This window comes from Podarcis raffonei, chromosome 6 (assembly GCF_027172205.1).
Source record: "Podarcis raffonei isolate rPodRaf1 chromosome 6, rPodRaf1.pri, whole genome shotgun sequence".
NCBI lineage: Eukaryota > Metazoa > Chordata > Lepidosauria > Squamata > Lacertidae > Podarcis > Podarcis raffonei.
In genome coordinates this window covers 10,838,633-10,862,124 of record NC_070607.1, presented here as the reverse complement: position 1 = coordinate 10,862,124, position 23,492 = coordinate 10,838,633, and positions in this window count along the sequence as shown.

Below are 23,492 nucleotides of genomic sequence, written 5' to 3'. Positions count from 1 at the left end.
AATCCTAAGCCCCGGGGTCACAATTTCATAAAAAGTCTGACTTTCGGCAATCCATTCAAAAATGGTGCCAAACGGTTTCAAATGATCCCATGAAAGTATTGGCGGTTGAAACAGAAGGCTTTTTATCACAGGAAAAAAAATCAGCCCTCAACAACTTAACCGGCAGAAAAAGATTTTTTTGAAAAAATCCTAAGCCCCGGCGTCACAATTTCATAAAAAATTTGAATTTCGGCAATTCACTCAAAAATGGTGCCAAACGGTTCAAAATGATCCCCTGAAAGATTTGGCGGTTGAAACAGAAGGCTTTTTAGCACAGGAAAAGAAATCAGCCTTCAACAACTTAAACGTCAGAAAAAGATTTTTTTGAAAAAATCCTAAGTCCCGGGGTCACAATTTCATAAAAAATCTGACTTTTGGCAATTCACTCTAAAATGGTTCCACTCTAAAAAGGTTCCAAATTCTCCCCCGAAAGGTTTGGCGGTTGAAACAGAAGGCTTTTTATCACAGGAAAAGAAATCAACCCTCAACAACTTAACCAGCAGAAAAAGATTTTTTTGAAAAAATCCTAAGCCCCAGGGTCACAATTTCATAAGAAATCTGACTTTCGGCAATTCACTCAAAAATGGTGCCAGACGGTTGCAAATGATCCTCTGAAAGGTTTGGGAATGGAAATAGAAGAAATCAGCCCTCGACAACTTAACCGGCAGGAAAGATTTTTTTGAAAATGTCCTAAGCCCCGGAGTCACAATTTCATAAAAAATCTGACTTTCGGCAATTCACTCAAAAATGGTGCCAAATGGTTGGAAATGATCCTCTGAAAGGTTTGGGAATGGAAATAGAAGAAATCAGCCCTCGACAACTTAAGCGGCAGAAAAAGTTTTTTTTAAAAAAAATCCTAAGCCCCGGGGTCACAATTTCATAAAAAATCTGACTTTTGGCCATTCACTCAAAAATGGTGCCAAACGGTTCCAAATGATCCCCTGAAAGGTTTGGCGGTCGAAACAGATGGCTTTTTATCACAGGACACAAAATCAGCCCTCGACAACTTAACCGGCAGAAAAAGATTTTTTTGAAAAAATCCTAAGCCCTGGGGTCACAATTTCATAAAAAATCTGACTTTCGGCAATTCACTCAAAAATGGTGCCAAACGGTTGCAAATGCTCCTCTGAAAGGTTTGGGAATGGAAATAGAAGAAATCAGCCCTCGACAACTTAACCGGCAGAAAAAGATTTTTTGAAATAATCCCTAAGCCCCGGGGTCACAATTTCATAAAAAATCTGACTTTCGGCAATTCACTCAAAAATGGTGCCAAACGGTTCCAAATGCTGCCCTGAAAGGTTTGGCGGTTGAAACAGAAGGCTTTTTATCACAGGAAAAGAAATCAGCCCTCACTTACTTAACAGGCAGAAATTTTTTTTTTTTTGAAAAAATCCTAAGCCCCGGGTTCACAATTTCATAAGAAATCTGACTTTCGGCAATTCACTCAAAAATGGTGCCCTAACGGTTGCAAATGCTCCCCTGAAAGGTTTGGCGCTTGAAACAGAAGGCTTTTTATCACAGGAAAAGAAATCAGCCCTCAACAACTTAACCGGCAGAAAAGGATTTTTTTGAAAAAATCCTAAGCCCCGGGGTCACAATTTCAAAAAAAATCTGAATTTCGGCAATTCACTCAAAAATGGTGCCAGACGGTTACAAATCATCCTCTGAAAGGTTTGGGAATGGAAATAGAAGAAATCAGCCCTCGACAACTTAACCGGCAGAAAACGATTTTTTTGAAACAATCCTAAGCCCCGGGGTCACAATTTCATAAAAAATCTGACTTTCGGCAATTCACTCAAAAATGGTGCCAGACGGTTGCAAATGATCCTCTGAAAGGTTTGGGAATGGAAATAGAAGATATCAGCCCTTACAACTTAACCGGCAGAAAAAGATTTTTTTGAAAAAATCCTAAACCCCGGGGTCACAATTTCATAAAAAACCTGACTTTTGGCAATTCACTCAAAAATTGTGCCAAAAGGTTCCAAATCCTCCCCTGAAAGGTTTGGCAGTCAAAAGAGATGGCTTTTTATCACAGGACACGAAATCAGCCCTTGACAACTTAACGGGCAGAAAAAGATTTTTTTGAAAAAATCCTAAACCCCGGGGTCACAATTTCATAAATAATCTGACTTTTGGCAATTCACTCTAAAATGGTGCCAAAAGGTTCCAAATTCTCCCCTGAAAGGTTTGGCGGTTGAAACAGAAGGCTTTTTATCACAGGAAAGGAAATCAACCCTCAACAACTTAACCAGCAGAAAAAGATTTTTTTGAAAAAATCGCTAAGCCCCGGGGTCACAATTTCATAAAAAATCTGACTTTCGGCAATTCAGTCAAAAATTGTGCCAAAAGGTTCCAAATTCTCCCCTTAAAGGTTTGGCGGTTGAAACAGAAGGCTTTTTATCACAGGAAAAGAAATCAGCCCTCAACAACATAACCGGCAGAAAAAGATTTTTTTAAAAATATCCTAAGCCCCGGGGTCACAATTTCATAAAAAACCTGACTTTCGGCAATTCACTCAAAAATGGTGCCAGACGGTTGCAAATGATCCTCTGAAAGGTTTGGGAATGGAAATAGAAGAAATCAGCCCTCGACAACTTAACCGGCAGAAAAAGATTTTTTTGAAAATATCCCTAAGCCCCGGGGTCACAATTTCATAAAATATCTGACTTTCGGCAATTCACTCAAAAATGGTGCCAGACGGTTGCAAATGATCCTCTAAAAGGATTGGGAATGGAAATAGAAGAAATCAGCCCTCGACAACTTAACCGGCAGAAAAAGATTTTTTTTTAAAAAAATCCCTAAGCCCCGGGGTTACAAATTCATAAAAAAAATGACTTTCGGCAATTCACTCAGAAATGGTGCCAGACGGTTGCAAATGATCCTCTGAAAGGTTTCGAAATGGAAATAGAAGAAATCAGCCCTCGAGAACTTAACCGGCAGACAAATTTTTTTTGAAAAAATCCCGAAGCCCCGGGGTCACACTTACATAAAAAATATGACTTTTGGCAATTCACTCAAAAATTGTGCCAAAAGGTTCCAAATTCTCCCCTGAAAGGTTTGGCGGTCGAAACAGAAGGCTTTTTATCACAGGAAAAGAAATCAGCCCTCAACAACTTAAACGTCTGAAAAAAATTTTTTTGAAAAAATTTGAAGCCCCGGGGTCACAATTTCATAAAAAATCTGACTTTCGGCAATTCACTCAAAAATGGTGCCAGACGGTTGCAAATGATCCTCTAAAAGGATTGGGAATGGAAATAGAAGAAATCAGCCCTCGACAACTTAACCGGCAGAAAAAGATTTTTTTTTAAAAAAATCCCTAAGCCCCGGGGTTACAAATTCATAAAAAAAATGACTTTCGGCAATTCACTCAGAAATGGTGCCAGACGGTTGCAAATGATCCTCTGAAAGGTTTCGAAATGGAAATAGAAGAAATCAGCCCTCGAGAACTTAACCGGCAGACAAATTTTTTTTGAAAAAATCCCGAAGCCCCGGGGTCACACTTACATAAAAAATCTGACTTTTGGCAATTCACTCAAAAATTGTGCCAAAAGGTTCCAAATTCTCCCCTGAAAGGTTTGGCGGTCGAAACAGAAGGCTTTTTATCACAGGAAAAGAAATCAGCCCTCAACAACTTAAACGTCTGAAAAAAATTTTTTTGAAAAAATTTGAAGCCCCGGGGTCACAATTTCATAAAAAATCTGACTTTCGGCAATTCACTCAAAAATGGGGCCCGACGATTGCAAATGATCCTCTGAAAGGTTTGGAAATGGAAATAGAAGAAATCAGCCCTCGACAACTTAACCGGCAGAAAAAGATTTTTTTGGAAAAATCCTAAGCCCCGGGGTCACAATTTCATAAAAAATCTGACTTTTGGCAATTCACTCAAAAATGGTGCCAAAAGGTTCCAAATTCTCCCCTGAAAGGTTTGGCGGTTGAAACAGAAGGCTTTTTATCACGGGAAAAGAAATCAGCCCTCAACAACTTAACCGGCAGAAAAAGATTTTTTTTAAAAAAATCCCTAAGCCCCGGGGTCACAAATTCATAAAATATCTGACTTTCGGCAAGTCACTCAAAAATGGTGCTAGACGGTTGCAAATGATCCTCTGAAAGGTTTGGAAATGGAAATAGAAGAAATCAGCCCTCGACAACTTAACCGGCAGAAAAAGATTTTTTTGAAAAAATCCTAAGCCCGGGGGTCACAATTTCATAAAAAATCTGACTTTCGGCAATTCACTCAAAAATGGTGCCAAACAGATCCAAATGCTCCCCTGAAAGGTTTGGCGGTTGAAACAGAAGGCTTTTTATCACAGGAAAAGAAATCAGCCCTCAACAACTTAACCGGCAGAAAAAGATTCTTTTGAAAAAATCCTAAGCCCGGGGGTCACAATTTCATAAAAAATATGACTTCCGGCAATTCACTCAAAAATGGTGCCAAATGGTTGCAAATGATCCTCTGAAAGGTTTGGGAATGGAAATAGAAGAAATCAGCCCTTGACAACTTAACCGGCAGAAAAAGATTTTTTTGAAAAAATCCTAAGCCCCGGGGTCACAATTTCAAAAAAAATCTGACTTTTGACCATTCACTCAAAAATGGTGCCAAAAGGTTCCAAATTCTCCCCTGAAAGGTTTGGCGTTTGAAACAGATGGCTTTTATCACAGGACACGAAATCAGCCCTCGACAACTTAACCGGCAGAAAAAGTTTTTTTTTTAAAAATCTGACTTTTGGCCATTCACTCAAAACTGGCGCCAAACGGTTCCAAATGATCCCCTGAAAGGTTTGGCGGTCGAAACAGATGGCTTTTTATCACAGGACACGAAATCAGCCCTCGACAACTTAACCGGCAGAAAAAGTTTTTTTTGAAAAAATCCTAAGCCCCAGGGTCACAATTTCATAAAAAATCTGACTTTCGGCAATTCACTCAAAAATGGGGCCCGACGATTGCAAATGATCCTCTGAAAGGTTTGGGAATGAAAATAGAAGAAATCAGCCCTCGACAACTTAACCGGCAGAAAAAGATTTTTTTGGAAAAATCCTAAGCCCCGGGGTCACAATTTCATAAAAAATCTGACTTTTGGCAATTCACTCAAAAATGGTGCCAAAAGGTTCCAAATTCTCCCCTGAAAGGTCTGGCGGTCGAAACAGATGGCTTTTTATCACAGGACACGAAATCAGCCCTCGACAACTTAACCGGCAGAAAAAGATTTATTTGAAAAAATCCTAAACCGCGGGGTCACAATTCCATAAAAAATCTGACTTTTGGCAATTCACTCAAAAATTGTGCGAAAAGGTTCCAAATTCTCCCCTGAAAGGTTTGGCGGTTGAATAAGAAGGCTTTTTATCACAGGAAAAGAAATCAGCCCTCAACAACTTAACCAGCAGAAAAAGATTTTTTTGAAAAAATCCTAAGCCCCAGGGTCACAAGTTCATAAAATATCCGACTTTCGGCAATTCACTCAAAAATGGTGCCAGAAGGTTGCAAATGATCCTCTAAAAGGATTGGGAATGGAAATAGAAGAAATCAGCCCTCGACCACTTAACCGGTTGAAACAGAAGGCTTTTTATCACAGGAAAAGAAATCAGCCCTCAACAACTTACCCGGCAGAAAAAGATTTTTTTGAAAAAATCCTAAGCCCCCGGGTCACAATTCCATAAAAAATCTGACTTTCGTCAATTCATTCAAAAATGGTGCCAAATGGTTCCAAATGCTCCCCTGAAAGGTTTGGGAATGGAAATAGAAGAAATCAGCCCTCGACAACTTAACCGGCAGAAAAAGATTTTTTTGAAAAAATCCTAAGCCCCGGGGTCACAATTTCATAAAAAATCTGACTTTTGGCAATTCACTCAAAAATTGTGCCAAAAGGTTCCCAATTCTCCCCTGAAAGGTTTGGCGGTTGAAACAGAAGGCTTTTTATCACAGGAAAAGAAATCAGCCCTCAACAACTTAACCAGCATAAAAAGATTTTTTTGAAAAAATCCCAAGCCCCAGGGTCACAATTTCATAAAATATCTGACTTTCGGCAATTCACTCAAAAATGGTGCCAGACGTTTGCAAATGATCCTCTAAAAGGATTGGGAATGGAAATAGAAGAAATCAGCCCTCGACCACTTAACCGGTTGAAACAGAAGGCTTTTTATCACAGGAAAAGAAATCAGCCCTCAACAACTTACCCGGCAGAAAAAGATTTTTTTGAAAAAATCCTAAGCCCCCGGGTCACAATTTCATAACGGTTGCAAATGCTCCTCTGAAAGGTTTGGGAATGGAAATAGAAGAAATCAGCCCTCGACAACTTAACTGGCAGAAAAAGATTTTTTTGAAAAACTCCTAAGCTCCGGGGTCACAATTTCATAAAAAATCTGACTTCCGGCAATTCACTCAAAAATGGTGCCATACGTTTCCAAATGATCCCCTGAAAGGTTTGGGAATGGAAATAGAAGAAATCAGCCCTCGACAACTTAACCGGCAGAAAAAGTTTTTTTTAAAAAAAATCCTAAGCCCCGGGGTCACAATTTCATAAAAAATCTGACTTTTGGTCATTCACTCAAAAATGGTGCCAAACGGTTCCAAATGATCCCCTGAAAGGTTTGGCGGTCGAAACAGATGGCTTTTTATCACAGGACACGAAATCAGCCCTCGACAACTTAACCGGCAGAAAAAAGATTTTTTGAAAAAATCTTAAGCCCCGGGGTCACAATTTCACAAAAAATCTGACTTTTGGCAATTCACTCAAAAATTGTGCCAAAAGGTTCCCAATTCTCCCCTGAAAGGTTTGGCGGTCGAAACAGATGTCTTTTTATCACAGGAAACGAAATCAGCCCTCGACAACTTAACCGGCAGAGAAAGATTTTTTTGAAAAAATCCCTTAGCCCCGGGGTCACAATTTCATAAAAAGTCTGATTCTCGGCAATTCATTCAAAAATGGTGCCAAACGGTTCCAAATGATCCCCTGAACGGTTTGGCGGTTGAAACAGAAGTCTTTTTATCACAGGAAAAGAAATCAGCCCTCAACAACTTAACCGGCAGAAAAAGATTTTCTTGAAAAAATCCTAAGCCCTGGGGTCACAATTTCATAAAAAATCTGACTTTCGGCAATTCACTCAAAAATGGTGCCAGACGGTTGCAAATGATCCTCTGAAAGGTTTGGGAATGGAAATAGAAGAAATCAGCCCTTGACAACTTAACCGGCAGAAAAAGATTTTTTTGAAAAAATCCTAAGCCCCGGGGTCACAATTTCATAAAAAATCTGACTCTTGGCAATTCACTCAAAAATTGTGCCAAATGGTTCCAAATTCTCCCCTGAAAGGTTTGGCAGTCGAACCAGATGGCTTTTTATCACAGGACACGAAATCAGCCCTCGACAACTTAACCAGCAGAAAAAGATTTTTTTGAAAAAATCCTAAGCCCCAGGGTCGCAATTTCATAAAATATCTGACTTTCGACAATTCACTCAAAAATGGTGCCAGACGGTTGCAAATGATCCTCTAAAAGGATTGGGATTGGAAATAGAAAAAATCAGCCCTCGACAACTTAACCGGCAGAAAAAGATTTTTTTAAAAAAAATCCCTAAGCCCCGGGGTCACAAATTCATAAAATATCTGACTTTTGGGAAGTCACTCAAAAATGGTGCCAGACGGTTGCAAATGATCCTCTGAAAGGTTTGGAAATGGAAATAGAAGAAATCAGCCCTCGACAACTTAACCGGCAGAAAAAGATTTTTTTGAAAAAATCCTAAGCCCCGGGGTCACAATTCCATAAAAAATCTGACTTTCGGCAATTCATTCAAAAATGGTGCCAAACGGTTCCAAATGCTCCCCTGAAAGGTTTGGCGGTTGAAACAGAAGGCTTTTTATCACAGGAAAAGAAATCAGCCCTCAACAACTTACCCGGCAGAAAAAGATTTTTTTGAAAAAATCCTAAGCCCCGGGGTCACAATTCCATAAAAAATCTGACTTTCGGCAATTCATTCAAAAATGGTGCCAAACGGTTCCAAATGCTCCCCTGAAAGGTTTGGCGGTTGAAACAGAAGGCTTTTTATCACAGGAAAAGAAATCAGCCCTCAACAACTTAAACGGCAGAAAAAGATTTTTTGGAAAAAATCCTAAGCCCCGGGGTCACAATTTCATAAAAATCTGACTTTCGGTAATTCACTCAAAAATGGTGCCAAACAAATCCAAATGCTCCCCTGAAAGGTTTGGCGGTTGAAACAGAAGGCTTTTTATCACAGGAAAAGAAATGAGCCCTCAACAACTTAACCGGCAGAAAAAGATTTTTTTGAAAAAATCCTAAGGCCCGGGATCACAATTTCATAAAAAATCTGACTTCCGGCAATTCACTCAAAAATGGTGCCAAATGTTTGCAAATGATCCTCTGAAAGGTTTGGGAATGGAAATAGAAGAAATCAGCCCTTGACAACTTAACCGGCAGAAAAAGGTTTTTTTTAAAAAATCCTAAGCCCCGGGGTCACAATTACATAAAAAATCTGACTTTTGGCAATTCACTCAAAAATTGTGCCAAAAGGTTCCATATTCTCTCCTGAAAGGTTTGGCGGTTGAAACAGAAGGCTTTTTATCACAGGAAAAGAAATCAGCTCTCAACAACTTAAACGGCAGAAAAAGATTTTTCTGAAAAAATCCTAAGCCCCGGGGTCACAATTTCATAAAAAATCTGACTTCCGGCAATTCACTCAAAAATGGTGCCAAGTGGTTGCAAATGATCCTCTGAAAGTTTTGGGAATGGAAATAGAAGAAATCAGCCCTCGACAACTTAACCGGCAGAAAATGATTTTTTTGAAAAAATCCTAAGCCCCGGGGTCACAATTCCATAAAAAATCTGACTTTTGGCAATTCACTCAAAAATTGTGCCAAAAGGTTCCAAATTCTCCCCTGAAAGGTTTGGCGGTCGAAACAGATGGCTTTTTATCACAGGACACGAAATCAGCCCTCGACAACTTAAGCGGCAGAAAAAGATTTTTTTGAAAAAATCCTAAGCCCCGGGGTCACAATTTCATAAAAAATCTGACTTTTGGCAATTCACTCAAAAATGGTGCCAAAAGGTTCCAAATTCTCCCCTGAAAGGTTTGGCGGTTGAAACAGAAGGCTTTTTATCACAGGAAAAGAAATCAACCCTCAACAACTTAACCAGCAGAAAAAGATTTTTTTGAAAAAATCCTAAGCCCCAGGGTCACAATTTCATAAAATATCTGACTTTCGGCAATTCACTCAAAAATGGTGCCAGACGGTTGCAAATGATCCTCTAAAAGGATTGGGAATGGAAATAGAAGAAATCAGCCCTCGACCACTTAACCGGTTGAAACAGAAGGCTTTTTATCACAGGAAAAGAAATCAGCCCTCAACAACTTACCCGGCAGAAAAAGATTTTTTTGAAAAAATCCTAAGCCCCTGGGTCACAATTTCATAACGGTTGCAAATGCTCCTCTGAAAGGTTTGGGAATGGAAATAGAAGAAATCAGCCCTCGACAACTTAACTGGCAGAAAAAGATTTTTTTGAAAAACTCCTAAGCTCCGGGGTCACAATTTCATAAAAAATCTGACTTCCGGCAATTCACTCAAAAATGGTGCCAAATGGTTGCAAATCATCCTCTGAAATATTTGGGAATGGAAATAGAAGAAATCAGCCCTCAACAACTTAACCGGCAGAAAAAGTTTTTTTTAAAAAAAATCCTAAGCCCCGGGGTCACAATTTCACAAAAAATCTGACTTTTGGCAATTCACTCAAAAATTGTGCCAAAAGGTTCCCAATTCTCCCCTGAAAGGTTTGGCGGTCGAAACAGATGGCTTTTTATCACAGGACACGAAATCAGCCCTCGACAACTTAACCAGCAGAAAAAGATTTTTTTGAAAAAATCCTAAGCCCCAGGGTCGCAATTGCATAAAATATCTGATTTTCGACAATTCACTCAAAAATGGTGCCATACGGTTGCAAATGATCCTCTAAAAGGATTGGGAATGGAAATAGAAAAAATCAGCCCTCGACAACTTAACCGGCAGAAAAAGATTTTTTTAAAATAAATCCCTAAGCCCCGGGGTCACAAATTCATAAAATATCTGACTTTCGGCAAGTCACTCAAAAATGGTGCCAGACAGTTGCAAATGATCCTCTGAAAGGTTTGGAAATGGAAATAGAAGAAATCAGCCCTCGATAACTTAACCGGCAGAAAAAGATTTTTTTGAAAAAATCCTAAGCCCCGGGGTCACAATTCCATAAAAAATCTGACTTTCGGCAATTCATTCAAAAATGGTGCCAAACGGTTCCAAATTCTCCCCTGAAAGGTTTGGCGGTTGAAACAGAAGGCTTTTTTTCACAGGAAAAGAAATCAGCCCTCAACAACTTACCCGGCAGAAAAAGATTTTTTTGAAAAAATCCTAAGCCCCGGGGTCACAATTCCATAAAAAATCTGACTTTCGGCAATTCATTCAAAAATGGTGCCAAACGGTTCCAAATGCTCCCCTGAAAGGTTTGGCGGTTGAAACAGAAGGCTTTTTATCACAGGAAAAGAAATCAGCCCTCAACAACTTAAACGGCAGAAAAAGATTTTTTGGAAAAAATCCTAAGCCCCGGGGTCACAATTTCATAAAAATCTGACTTTCGGTAATTCACTCAAAAATGGTGCCAAACAAATCCAAATGCTCCCCTGAAAGGTTTGGCGGTTGAAACAGAAGGCTTTTTATCACAGGAAAAGAAATCAGCCCTCAACAACTTAACCGGCAGAAAAAGATTTTTTTGAAAAAATCCTAAGGCCCGGGATCACAATTTCATAAAAAATCTGACTTCCGGCAATTCACTCAAAAATGGTGCCAAATGTTTGCAAATGATCCTCTGAAAGCTTTGGGAATGGAAATAGAAGAAATCAGCCCTCGACAACTTAACCGGCAGAAAAAGATTTTTTTGAAAAAATCCTAAGCCCCGGGGTCACAATTCCATAAAAAATCTGACTTTTGGCAATGAACTCAAAAATTCTGCCACAAGGTTCCAAATTCTCCCCTGAAAGGTTTGGCGGTCGAAACAGATGGCTTTTTATCACAGGACACGAAATCAGCCGTCGACAACTTAACCGGCAGAAAAAGATTTTTTTGAAAAAATCCTAAGCCCCGGGGTCACAATTTCATAAAAAATCTGACTTTTGGCAATTCACTCAAAAATGGTGCCAAAAGGTTCCAAATTCTCCCCTGAAAGGTTTGGCGGTTGAAACAGAAGGCTTTTTATCACAGGAAAAGAAATCAACCCGCAACAACTTAACTAGCATAAAAAGATTTTTTTGAAAAAGTCCTAAGCCCCGGGGTCACAATTTCATAAAAAATCTGACTTCCGGCAATTCACTCAAAAATGGTGACAAATGGTTGCAAATGATCCTCTTAAATGTTTGGGAATGGAAATAGAAGAAATCAACCCTCGACAACTTAACCGGCAGAAAAAGTTTTTTTTAAAAAAGGTCCTAAGCCCCGGGGTCACAATTTCATAAAAAATCTGACTTTTGGCCATTCACTCAAAAATGGTGCCAAACGGTTCCAAATGATCCCCTGAAAGGTTTGGCGGTCGAATTAGATGGCTTTTTATCACAGGACACGAAATCAGCCCTCGACAACTTAACCGGCAGTGAAAGATTTTTTTGAAAAAATCCTAAGCCCCGGGGTCACAATTTCATTAAAAATCTGACTTTCGGCAATTCACTCAAAAATGGTGCCAAACGGTTGCAAATGCTCCTCTGAAAGGTTTGGGAATGGAAATAGAAGAAATCAGCCCTCGACAACTTAACCGGCAGAAAAAGATTTTTTTGAAAAAAATCCTAAGCCCCGGGGTCACAATTTCATAAAAAATCTGACTTCCGGCAATTCACTCAAAAATCGTGCCAAATGGTTGCAAATCATCCTCTGAAATATTTGGGAATGGAAATAGAAGAAATCAGCCCTCGACAACTTAACCGGCAGAAAAAGTTTTTTTTAAAAAAAATCCTAAGCCCCGGGGTCACAATTTCATAAAAAATCTGACTTTTGGCCATTCACTCAAAAATGGTGCCAAACGGTTCCAAATGATCCCCTGAAAGGTTTGGCGGTCGAAACAGATGGCTTTTTATCACAGGACACGAAATCAGCCCTCGACAACTTAACCGGCAGAAAAAGATTTTTTTGAAAAAATCCTAAGCCCCGGGGTCACAATTTCATAAAAAATCTCACTTTTGGCAATTCACTCAAAAATGGTGCCAAACGGTTCCAAATGCTCCTCTGAAAGTTTTGGCGGTTGAAACAGAAGGCTTTTTATCACAGGAAAACAAATCAGCCCTCAACAACTTAACCAGCAGAAAAGGATTTTTTTGAAAAAATCCTAAGCCCCGGGGTCACAATTTCATAAAAAATCTGACTTTTGGCAATTCACTCAAAAATTGTGCCAAAAGGTTTCAAATTCTCCCCTGAAAGATTTGGCGGTTGAAACAGAAGGCTTTTTATCACAGGAAAAGAAATCAGCCCTCAACAACTTAACCGGCAGAAAAAGATTTTTTTGAAAAAATCCCTAAGCCCCGGGGTCACAATTTCATAAAAAGTCTGACTTTCGGCAATTAATTAAAAAATGGTGCCAAACGGTTCCAAATGATCCCCGGAAAGGTTTGGCGGTTGAAACAGAAGGCTTATTATCACAGGAAAAGAAATCAGCCCTCAACAATATAACCGGTAGAAAAAGATTTTTTTGAAAAAATTTCATAAAAAATCTGACTTTCTGCAATTCTCTCAAAAATGGTGCCAGACGGTTGCAAATGATCCTCTGAAAGGCTTGGGAATGGAAATAGAAGATATCAGCCCTTGCAACAATTTCATAAAAAATCTGACTTTTGGCAATTCACTCTAAAATGGTGCCAAAATGTTCCAAATTCTCCCCTGAAAGGTTTGGCGGTTGAAATAGAAGGCTTTTTATCACAGGAAAAGAAATCAACCCTCAACAACTTAACCAGCAGAAAAAGATATTTTTGAAAAAATCCTAAGCCCCGGGGTCACAATTTCATAAAAAATCTGACTTTCGGCAATTCACTCAAAAATGGTGCCAGACGGTTGCAAATGATCCTCTGAAAGGTTTGGGAATGGAAATAGAAGAAATCAGCCCTCGACAACTTAACCGGCAGGAAAGATTTTTTTGAAAAAATCCTAAGCCCCGGGGTCACAATTTCATAAAAAATCTGACTTTCGGCAATTCACTCAAAAATTGTGCCAAAAGGTTCCAAATTCTCCCCTGAAAGGTTTGGCGGTTGAAACAGAAGGCTTTTTATCACAGGAAAAGAAATCAGCCCCCAACAACATAACCGGCAGAAAAAGATTTTTTTGAAAACATCCTAAGCCCCGGGGTCACAATTTCATAAAAAATCTGACTTTCGGCAATTCACTCAAAAATGGTGCCAGACGGTTGCAAATGATCCTCTGAAAGGTTTGGGAATGGAAAGAGAAGAAATCAGCCCTCGACAACTTAACCGGCAGAAAAAGATTTTTTTGAAAAAATCCTAAGCCCCGGGGTCACAATTTCATAAAAAATCTGACTTCCGGCAATTCACTCAAAAATGGTGCCAAATGTTTGCAAATGATCCTCTGAAAGGTTTGGGAATGGAAATAGAAGAAATCAGGCCTTGACAACTTAACCGGCAGAAAAAGGTTTTTTTTAAAAAAATCCTAAGCCCCGGGGTCACAATTACATAAAAAATCTGACTTTTGGCAATTCACTCAAAAATTGTGCCAAAAGGTTCCATATTCTCCCCTGAAAGGTTTGGCGGTTGAAACAGAAGGCTTTTTATCACAGGAAAAGAAATCAGCTCTCAACAACTTAAACGGCAGAAAAAGATTTTTCTGAAAAAATCCTAAGCCCCGGGGTCACAATTTCATAAAAAATCTGACTTCCGGCAATTCACTCAAAAATGGTGCCAAGTGGTTGCAAATTATCCTCTGAAAGTTTTGGGAATGGAAATAGAAGAAATCAGCCCTCGACAACTTAACCGGCAGAAAATGATTTTTTTGAAAAAATCCTAAGCCCCGGGGTCACAATTTCATAAAAAATCTGACTTTTGGCAATTCACTCAAAAATTGTGCCAAAAGGTTCCAAATTCTCCCCTGAAAGGTTTGGCGGTCGAAACAGATGGCTTTTTATCACAGGACACGAAATCAGCCCTCGACAACTTAACCGGCAGAAAAAGATTTTTTTGAAAAAATCCTAAGCCCCGGGGTCACAATTTCATAAAAAATCTGACTTTTGGCAATTCACTCAAAAATGGTGCCAAAAGGTTCCAAATTCTCCCCTGAAAGGTTTGGCGGTTGAAACAGAAGGCTTTTTATCACGGGAAAAGAAATCAGCCCTCAACAACTTAACCGGCAGAAAAAGATTTTTTTGAAAAAAATCCTAAGCCCCGGGGTCACAATTTCATAAAAAATCTGACTTCCGGCAATTCACTCAAAAATGGTGCCAAATGGTTGCAAATCATCCTCTGAAATATTTGGGAATGGAAATAGAAGAAATCAGCCCTCGACAACTTAACCGGCAGAAAAAGTTTTTTTTTAAAAAAATCCTAAACCCCGGGGTCACAATTTCATAAAAAATCTGACTTTTGGCCATTCACTCAAAAATGGTGCCAAACGGTTCCAAATGATCCCCTGAAAGGTTTGGCGGTCGAAACAGATGGCTTTTTATCACAGGACACGAAATCAGCCCTCGACAACTTAACCGGCAGAAAAAGATTTTTTTGAAAAAATCCTAAGCCCCGGGGTCACAATTTCATAAAAAATCTGACTTTTGGCAATTCACTCAAAAATGGTGCCAAACGGTTCCAAATGCTCCTCTGAAAGTTTTGGCGGTTGAAACAGAAGGCTTTTTATCACAGGAAAACAAATCAGCCCTCAACAACTTAACCAGCAGAAAAGGATTTTTTTGAAAAAATCCTAAGCCCCGGGGTCACAATTTCATAAAAAGTCTGACTTTCGGCAATTAATTAAAAAATGGTGCCAAACGGTTCCAAATGATCCCCGGAAAGGTTTGGCGGTTGAAACAGAAGGCTTATTATCACAGGAAAAGAAATCAGCCCTCAACAACATAACCGGTAGAAAAAGATTTTTTTGAAAAAATTTCATAAAAAATCTGACTTTCTGCAATTCTCTCAAAAATGGTGCCAGACGGTTGCAAATGATCCTCTGAAAGGCTTGGGAATGGAAATAGAAGATATCAGCCCTTGCAACAATTTCATAAAAAATCTGACTTTTGGCAATTCACTCTAAAATGGTGCCAAAATGTTCCAAATTCTCCCCTGAAAGGTTTGGCGGTTGAAATAGAAGGCTTTTTATCACAGGAAAAGAAATCAACCCTCAACAACTTAACCAGCAGAAAAAGATATTTTTGAAAAAATCCTAAGCCCCGGGGTCACAATTTCATAAAAAATCTGACTTTCGGCAATTCACTCAAAAATGGTGCCAGACGGTTGCAAATGATCCTCTGAAAGGTTTGGGAATGGAAATAGAAGAAATCAGCCCTCGACAACTTAACCGGCAGGAAAGATTTTTTTGAAAAAATCCTAAGCCCCGGGGTCACAATTTCATAAAAAATCTGACTTTCGGCAATTCACTCAAAAATTGTGCCAAAAGGTTCCAAATTCTCCCCTGAAAGGTTTGGCGGTTGAAACAGAAGGCTTTTTATCACAGGAAAAGAAATCAGCCCCCAACAACATAACCGGCAGAAAAAGATTTTTTTGAAAACATCCTAAGCCCCGGGGTCACAATTTCATAAAAAATCTGACTTTCGGCAATTCACTCAAAAATGGTGCCAGACGGTTGCAAATGATCCTCTGAAAGGTTTGGGAATGGAAAGAGAAGAAATCAGCCCTCGACAACTTAACCGGCAGAAAAAGATTTTTTTGAAAAAATCCTAAGCCCCGGGGTCACAATTCCATAAAAAAATCTGGCTTTTGGCAATTCACTCAAAAATTTTGCTAAAAGGTTCCAAATTCTCCCCTGAAAGATTTGGGGGTCGAATTAGATGGCTTTTTATCACAGGACACGAAATCAGCCCTCGACAACTTAACCGGCAGTGAAAGATTTTTTTGAAAAAATCCTAAGCCCCGGGGTCACAATTTCATTAAAAATCTGACTTTCGGCAATTCACTCAAAAATGGTGCCAAACGGTTTCAAATGCTCCTCTGAAAGGTTTGGGAATGGAAATAGAAGAAATCAGCCCTCGACAACTTAACCGGCAGAAAAAGATTTTTTTGAAAAAAATCCTAAGCCCCGGGGTCACAATTTCATAAAAAATCTGACTTCCGGCAATTCACTCAAAAATCGTGCCAAATGGTTGCAAATCATCCTCTGAAATATTTGGGAATGGAAATAGAAGAAATCAGCCCTCAACAACTTAACCGGCAGAAAAAGTTTTTTTTTTAAAAAATCCTAAGCCCCGGGGTCACAATTTCATAAAAAATCTGACTTTTGGCCATTCACTCAAAAATGGTGCCAGACGGTTGCAAATGATCCTCTGAAAGGTTTGGGAATGGAAATAGAAGAAATCAGCCCTCGACAACTTAACCGGCAGGAAAGATTTTTTTGAAAATGTCCTAAGCCCCGGAGTCACAATTTCATAAAAAATCTGACTTTCGGCAATTCACTCAAAAATGGTGCCAGACGGTTGCAAATGATCCTCTGAAAGGTTTGGGAATGGAAATAGAAGAAATCAGCCCTCGACAACTTAACCCGGTAGGAAAGATTTTTTTGAAAAAATCCTAAGCCCCGGGGTCACAATTTCATAAAAAATCTGACTTTTGGCAATTCACTCAAAAATTGTGCCAAAAGGTTTCAAATTCTCCCCTGAAAGATTTGGCGGTTGAAACAGAAGGCTTTTTATCACAGGAAAAGTAATCAGCCCTCAACAACATAACCGGCAGAAAAAGATTTTTTTGAAAAAATCCCTAAGCCCCGGGGTCACAATTTCATAAAAAGTCTGACTTTCGGCAATTAATTAAAAAATGGTGCCAAATGGTTCCAAATGATCCCCGGAAAGGTTTGGCGGTTGAAACAGAAGGCTTATTATCACAGGAAAAGAAATCAGCCCTCAACAACATAACCGGTAGAAAAAGATTTTTTTGAAAAAATTTCATAAAAAATCTGACTTTCTGCAATTCTCTCAAAAATGGTGCCAGACGGTTGCAAATGATCCTCTGAAAGGCTTGGGAATGGAAATAGAAGATATCAGCCCTTGCAACAATTTCATAAAAAATCTGACTTTTGGCAATTCACTCTAAAATGGTGCCAAAATGTTCCAAATTCTCCCCTGAAAGGTTTGGCGGTTGAAACAGAAGGCTTTTTATCACAGGAAAAGAAATCAACCCTCAACAACTTAACCAGCAGAAAAAGATATTTTTGAAAAAATCCTAAGCCCCGGGGTCACAATTTCATAAAAAATCTGACTTTCGGCAATTCACTCAAAAATTGTGCCAAAAGGTTCCAAATTCTCCCCTGAAAGGTTTGGCGGTTGAAACAGAAGGCTTTTTATCACAGGAAAAGAAATCAGCCCCCAACAACATAACCGGCAGAAAAAGATTTTTTTGAAAAAATCCTGTGCCCCGGGGTCACAATTTCATAAAAAATCTGACTTTCGGCAATTCACTCAAGAATGGTGCCAGACGGTTGCAAATGATCCTCTGAAAGGTTTGGGAATGGAAAGAGAAGAAATCAGCCCTCGACAACTTAACCGGCAGAAAAAGATTTTTTTGAAAAAATCCTAAGCCCCGGGGTCACAATTTCATAAAAAATCTGAATTTCGGCAATTCACTCAAAAATGGTGCCAAACGGATCAAAATGATCCCCTGAAAGGTTTGGCGGTTGAAACAGAAGGCTTTTTATCACAGGAAAAGAAATCAGCCCTCAACAACTTAAAAATCCTAAGCCCCGGGGTCACAATTTCATAAAAAATCTGACTTTTGGCAATTCACTCAAAAATGGTGCCAGATGGTTGCAAATGATCCTCTGAAAGGTTTGGGAATGGAAATAGAAGAAATCAGCCCTCGACAACTTAACCGGCAGAAAAAGATTTTTTTGAAAAAATCCTAAGCCCCGGGGTCACAATTTCATAAAAAATCTGACTTTTGGCAATTCACTCAAAAATGGTGCCAAAATGTTCCAAATTCTCCCCTGAAAGGTTTGGCGGTTGAAATAGAAGGCTTTTTATCACAGGAAAAGAAATCAACCCTCAACAACTTAACCAGCAGAAAAAGATATTTTTGAAAAAATCCTAAGCCCCGGGGTCACAATTTCATAAAAAATCTGACTTTCGGCAATTCACTCAAAAATTGTGCCAAAAGGTTCCAAATTCTCCCCTGAAAGGTTTGGCGGTTGAAACAGAAGGCTTTTTATCACAGGAAAAGAAATCAGCCCCCAACAACATAACCGGCAGAAAAAGATTTTTTTGAAAAAATCCTGTGCCCCGGGGTCACAATTTCATAAAAAATCTGACTTTCGGCAATTCACTCAAGAATGGTGCCAGACGGTTGCAAATGATCCTCTGAAAGGTTTGGGAATGGAAAGAGAAGAAATCAGCCCTCGACAACTTAACCGGCAGAAAAAGATTTTTTTGAAAAAATCCTAAGCCCCGGGGTCACAATTTCATAAAAAATCTGAATTTCGGCAATTCACTCAAAAATGGTGCCAAACGGATCAAAATGATCCCCTGAAAGGTTTGGCGGTTGAAACAGAAGGCTTTTTATCACAGGAAAAGAAATCAGCCCTCAACAACTTAAAAATCCTAAGCCCCGGGGTCACAATTTCATAAAAAATCTGACTTTTGGCAATTCACTCAAAAATGGTGCCAGATGGTTGCAAATGATCCTCTGAAAGGTTTGGGAATGGAAATAGAAGAAATCAGCCCTCGACAACTTAACCGGCAGAAAAAGATTTTTTTGAAAAAATCCTAAGCCCCGGGGTCACAATTTCATAAAAAATCTGACTTTTGGCAATTCACTCAAAAATGGTGCCAAAAGGTTCCAAATGCTCCCCTGAAAGGTTTGGCGGTTGAAACAGAATGCTTTTTATCACAGGAAAAGAAATCAGCCCTCGACAACTTAACCGGCAGAAAAAGATTTTTTTGAAAAAATCCTAAGCCCCGGGGTCACAATTTCATAAAATATTTGACTTTTGGCAATTCACTCAAAAATTGTTCCAAAAGGTTCCAAATTCTCCCCTGAAAGGTTTGGCAGTCGAAACAGATGGCTTTTTATCACAGGACACGAAATCAGCCCTTGACAACTTAACCGGCAGAAAAAGATTTTTTTGAAAAAATCCTAAGCCCCGGGGTCACAATTTCATAAGAAATCTGACTTTTGGCAATTCACTCAAAAATGGTGCCAAAAGGTTCCAAATGCTCCCCTGAAAGGTTTGGCGGTTGAAACAGAATGCTTTTTATCACAGGAAAAGAAATCAGCCCTCAACAACTTAACCGGCAGAAAAAGATTTTTTTGAAAAAATCCTAAGCCCCGGGGTCACAATTTCATAAAAAATCTGAATTTCGGCAATTCACTCAAAAATGGTGCCAAACGGATCAAAATGATCCCCTGAAAGGTTTGGCGGTTGAAACAGAAGGCTTTTTATCACAGGAAAAGAAATCAGCCCTCAACAACTTAAAAATCCTAAGGCCCGGGGTCACAATTTCATAAAAAATCTGACTTTTGGCAATTCACTCAAAAATGGTGCCAGATGGTTGCAAATGATCCTCTGAAAGGTTTGGGAATGGAAATAGAAGAAATCAGCCCTCGACAACTTAACCGGCAGAAAAAGATTTTTTTGAAAAAATCCTAAGCCCCGGCGTCACAATTTCATAAAAAATTTGAATTTCGGCAATTCACTCAAAAATGGTGCCAAACGGTTCAAAATGATCCCCTGAAAGATTTGGCGGTTGAAACAGAAGGCTTTTTAGCACAGGAAAAGAAATCAGCCTTCAACAACTTAAACGTCAGAAAAAGATTTTTTTGAAAAAATCCTAAGTCCCGGGGTCACAATTTCATAAAAAATCTGACTTTTGGCAATTCACTCTAAAATGGTTCCACTCTAAAAAGGTTCCAAATTCTCCCCCGAAAGGTTTGGCGGTTGAAACAGAAGGCTTTTTATCACAGGAAAAGAAATCAACCCTCAACAACTTAACCAGCAGAAAAAGATTTTTTTGAAAAAATCCTAAGCCCCAGGGTCACAATTTCATAAGAAATCTGACTTTCGGCAATTCACTCAAAAATGGTGCCAGACGGTTGCAAATGATCCTCTGAAAGGATTGGGAATGGAAATAGAAGAAATCAGCCCTCGACAATTAACCGGCAGGAAAGATTTTTTTGAAAATGTCCTAAGCCCCGGAGTCACAATTTCATAAAAAATCTGACTTTCGGCAATTCACTCAAAAATGGTGCCAAATGGTTGGAAATGATCCTCTGAAAGGTTTGGGAATGGAAATAGAAGAAATCAGCCCTCGACAACTTAAGCGGCAGAAAAAGTTTTTTTAAAAAAAAATCCTAAGCCCCGGGGTCACAATTTCATAAAAAATCTGACTTTTGGCCATTCACTCAAAAATGGTGCCAAACGGTTCCAAATGATCCCCTGAAAGGTTTGGCGGTCGAAACAGATGGCTTTTTATCACAGGACACAAAATCAGCCCGCGACAACTTAACCGGCAGAAAAAGATTTTTTTGAAAAAATCCTAAGCCCTGGGGTCACAATTTCATAAAAAATCTGACTTTCGGCAATTCACTCAAAAATGGTGCCAAACGGTTGCAAATGCTCCTCTGAAAGGTTTGGGAATGGAAATAGAAGAAATCAGCCCTCGACAAATTAACCGGCAGAAAAAGATTTTTTGAAATCATCCCTAAGCCCCGGGGTCACAATTTCATAAAAAATCTGACTTTCGGCAATTCACTCAAAAATGGTGCCAAACGGTTCCAAATGCTGCCCTGAAAGGTTTGGCGGTTGAAACAGAAGGCTTTTTATCACAGGAAAAGAAATCAGCCCTCACTTACTTAACAGGCAGAAATTTTTTTTTTTTGAAAAAATCCTAAGCCCCGGGTTCACAATTTCATAAGAAATCTGACTTTCGGCAATTCACTCAAAAATGGTGCCCTAACGGTTGCAAATGCTCCCCTGAAAGGTTTGGCGCTTGAAACAGAAGGCTTTTTATCACAGGAAAAGAAATCAGCCCTCAACAACTTAACCGGCAGAAAAGGATTTTTTTGAAAAAATCCTAAGCCCCGGGGTCACAATTTCAAAAAAAATCTGAATTTCGGCAATTCACTCAAAAATGGTGCCAGACGGTTACAAATCATCCTCTGAAAGGTTTGGGAATGGAAATAGAAGAAATCAGCCCTCAACAACTTAACCGGCAGAAAACGATTTTTTTGAAACAATCCTAAGCCCCGGGGTCACAATTTCATAAAAAATCTGACTTTCGGCAATTCACTCAAAAATGGTGCCAGACGGTTGTAAATGATCCTCTGAAAGGTTTGGGAATGGAAATAGAAGATATCAGCCCTTATAACTTAACCGGCAGAAAAAAATTTTTTTGAAAAAATCCTAAACCCCGGGGTCACAATTTCATAAAAAATCTGACTTTTGGCAATTCACTCAAAAATTGTGCCAAAAGGTTCCAAATCCTCCCCTGAAAGGTTTGGCAGTCAAAAGAGATGGCTTTTTATCACAGGACACGAAATCAGCCCTTGACAACTTAACGGGCAGAAAAAGATTTTTTTGAAAAAATCCTAAACCCCGGGGTCATAATTTCATAAATAATCTGACTTTTGGCAATTCACTCTAAAATGGTGCCAAAAGGTGCCAAATTCTCCCCTGAAAGGTTTGGCGGTTGAAACAGAAGGCTTTTTATCACAGGAAAGGAAATCAACCCTCAACAACTTAACCAGCAGAAAAAGATATTTTTGAAAAAATCCTAAGCCCCGGGGTCACAATTTCATAAAAAATCTGACTTTCGGCAATTCACTCTAAAATGGTGCCAGACGGTTGCAAATGATCCTCTGAAAGGTTTGGGAATGGAAATAGAAGAAATCAGCCCTCGACAACTTAAACGGCAGAAAAAGATTTTTTTGAAAAAAACCTAAGCCCGGGGTCACAATTTCATAAAAAATCTGACTTTCGGCAATTCACTCAAAAATGGTGCCAAACGGTTCCAAATGCTCCCCTGAAAGGTTTGGCGGTTGAAACAGAAGGCTTTTTATCACAAGACACGAAATCAGCCTTCAACAACTTAACCGGCATAAAAAGATTTTTTTGAAAAAATCCCTAAGCCCCGGGGTCACAATTTCATAAAAAATCTGACTTTTGGCAATTCACTCAAAAATTGTGCCAAAAGGTTCCAAATCCTCCCCTGAAAGGTTTGGCAGTCAAAAGAGATGGCTTTTTATCACAGGACACGAAATCAGCCCTTGACAACTTAACGGGCAGAAAAAGATTTTTTTGAAAAAATCCTAAGCCCCGGGGTCACAATTTCATAAAAAACCTGACTTTTGGCAATTCACTCAAAAATTGTGCCAAAAGGTTCCAAATTCTCCCCTGAAAGGTTTGGCGGTTGAAACAGAAGGCTTTTTATCACAGGAAAAGAAATCAGCCCCCAACAACATAACCGGCAGAAAAAGATTATTTTGAAAAAATCCTATGCCCCGGGGTCACAATTTCATAAAAAATCTGACTTTCGGCAATTCACTCAAAAATTGTGCCAAAAGGTTCCAAATTCTCCCCTGAAAGGTTTGGCGGTTGAAACAGAAGGCTTTTTATCACAGGAAAAGAAATCAACCCTCAACAACTTAACCGGCAGAAAAAGATTTTTTTGAAAAAATCCTAAGCCCCGGGGTCACAATTTCATAAAAAATTTGAATTTCGGCAATTCACTCAAAAATGGTGCCAGATGGTTGCAAATGATCCTCTGAAAGGTTTGGGAATGGAAATAGAAGAAATCAGCCCTCAACAACTTAAGCGGCAGAAAAAGATTTTTTTAAAAAAATCCTAAGCCCCGGGGTCACAATTTCATAAAAAATCTGACTTTTGGCAATTCACTCAAAAATTGTGCCAAAAGGTTCCAAATTCTCCCCTGAAAGGTTTGGCGCTCGAAACAGATGGCTTTTTATCACAGGACACGAAATCAGCCCTCAACAACTTAACCGGCAGAAAAAGATTTTTTTGAAAAAATCCTAAGCCCCGGGGTCACAATTTCATAAAAAAATCTGACTTTCGGCAATTCACTCAAAAATGGTGTCTTGACGGTTGCAAATGATCCTCTGAAAGGTTTGGCGGTCGAAACAGATGGCTTTTTATCACAAGAGACGAAATCAGCCTTCAACAACTTAACCGGCATAAAAAGATTTTTTTGAAAAAATCCCTAAGCCCCGGGGTCACAATTTCATAAAAAATCTGACTTTTGGCAATTCACTCAAAAATAGTGCCAAAAGGTTC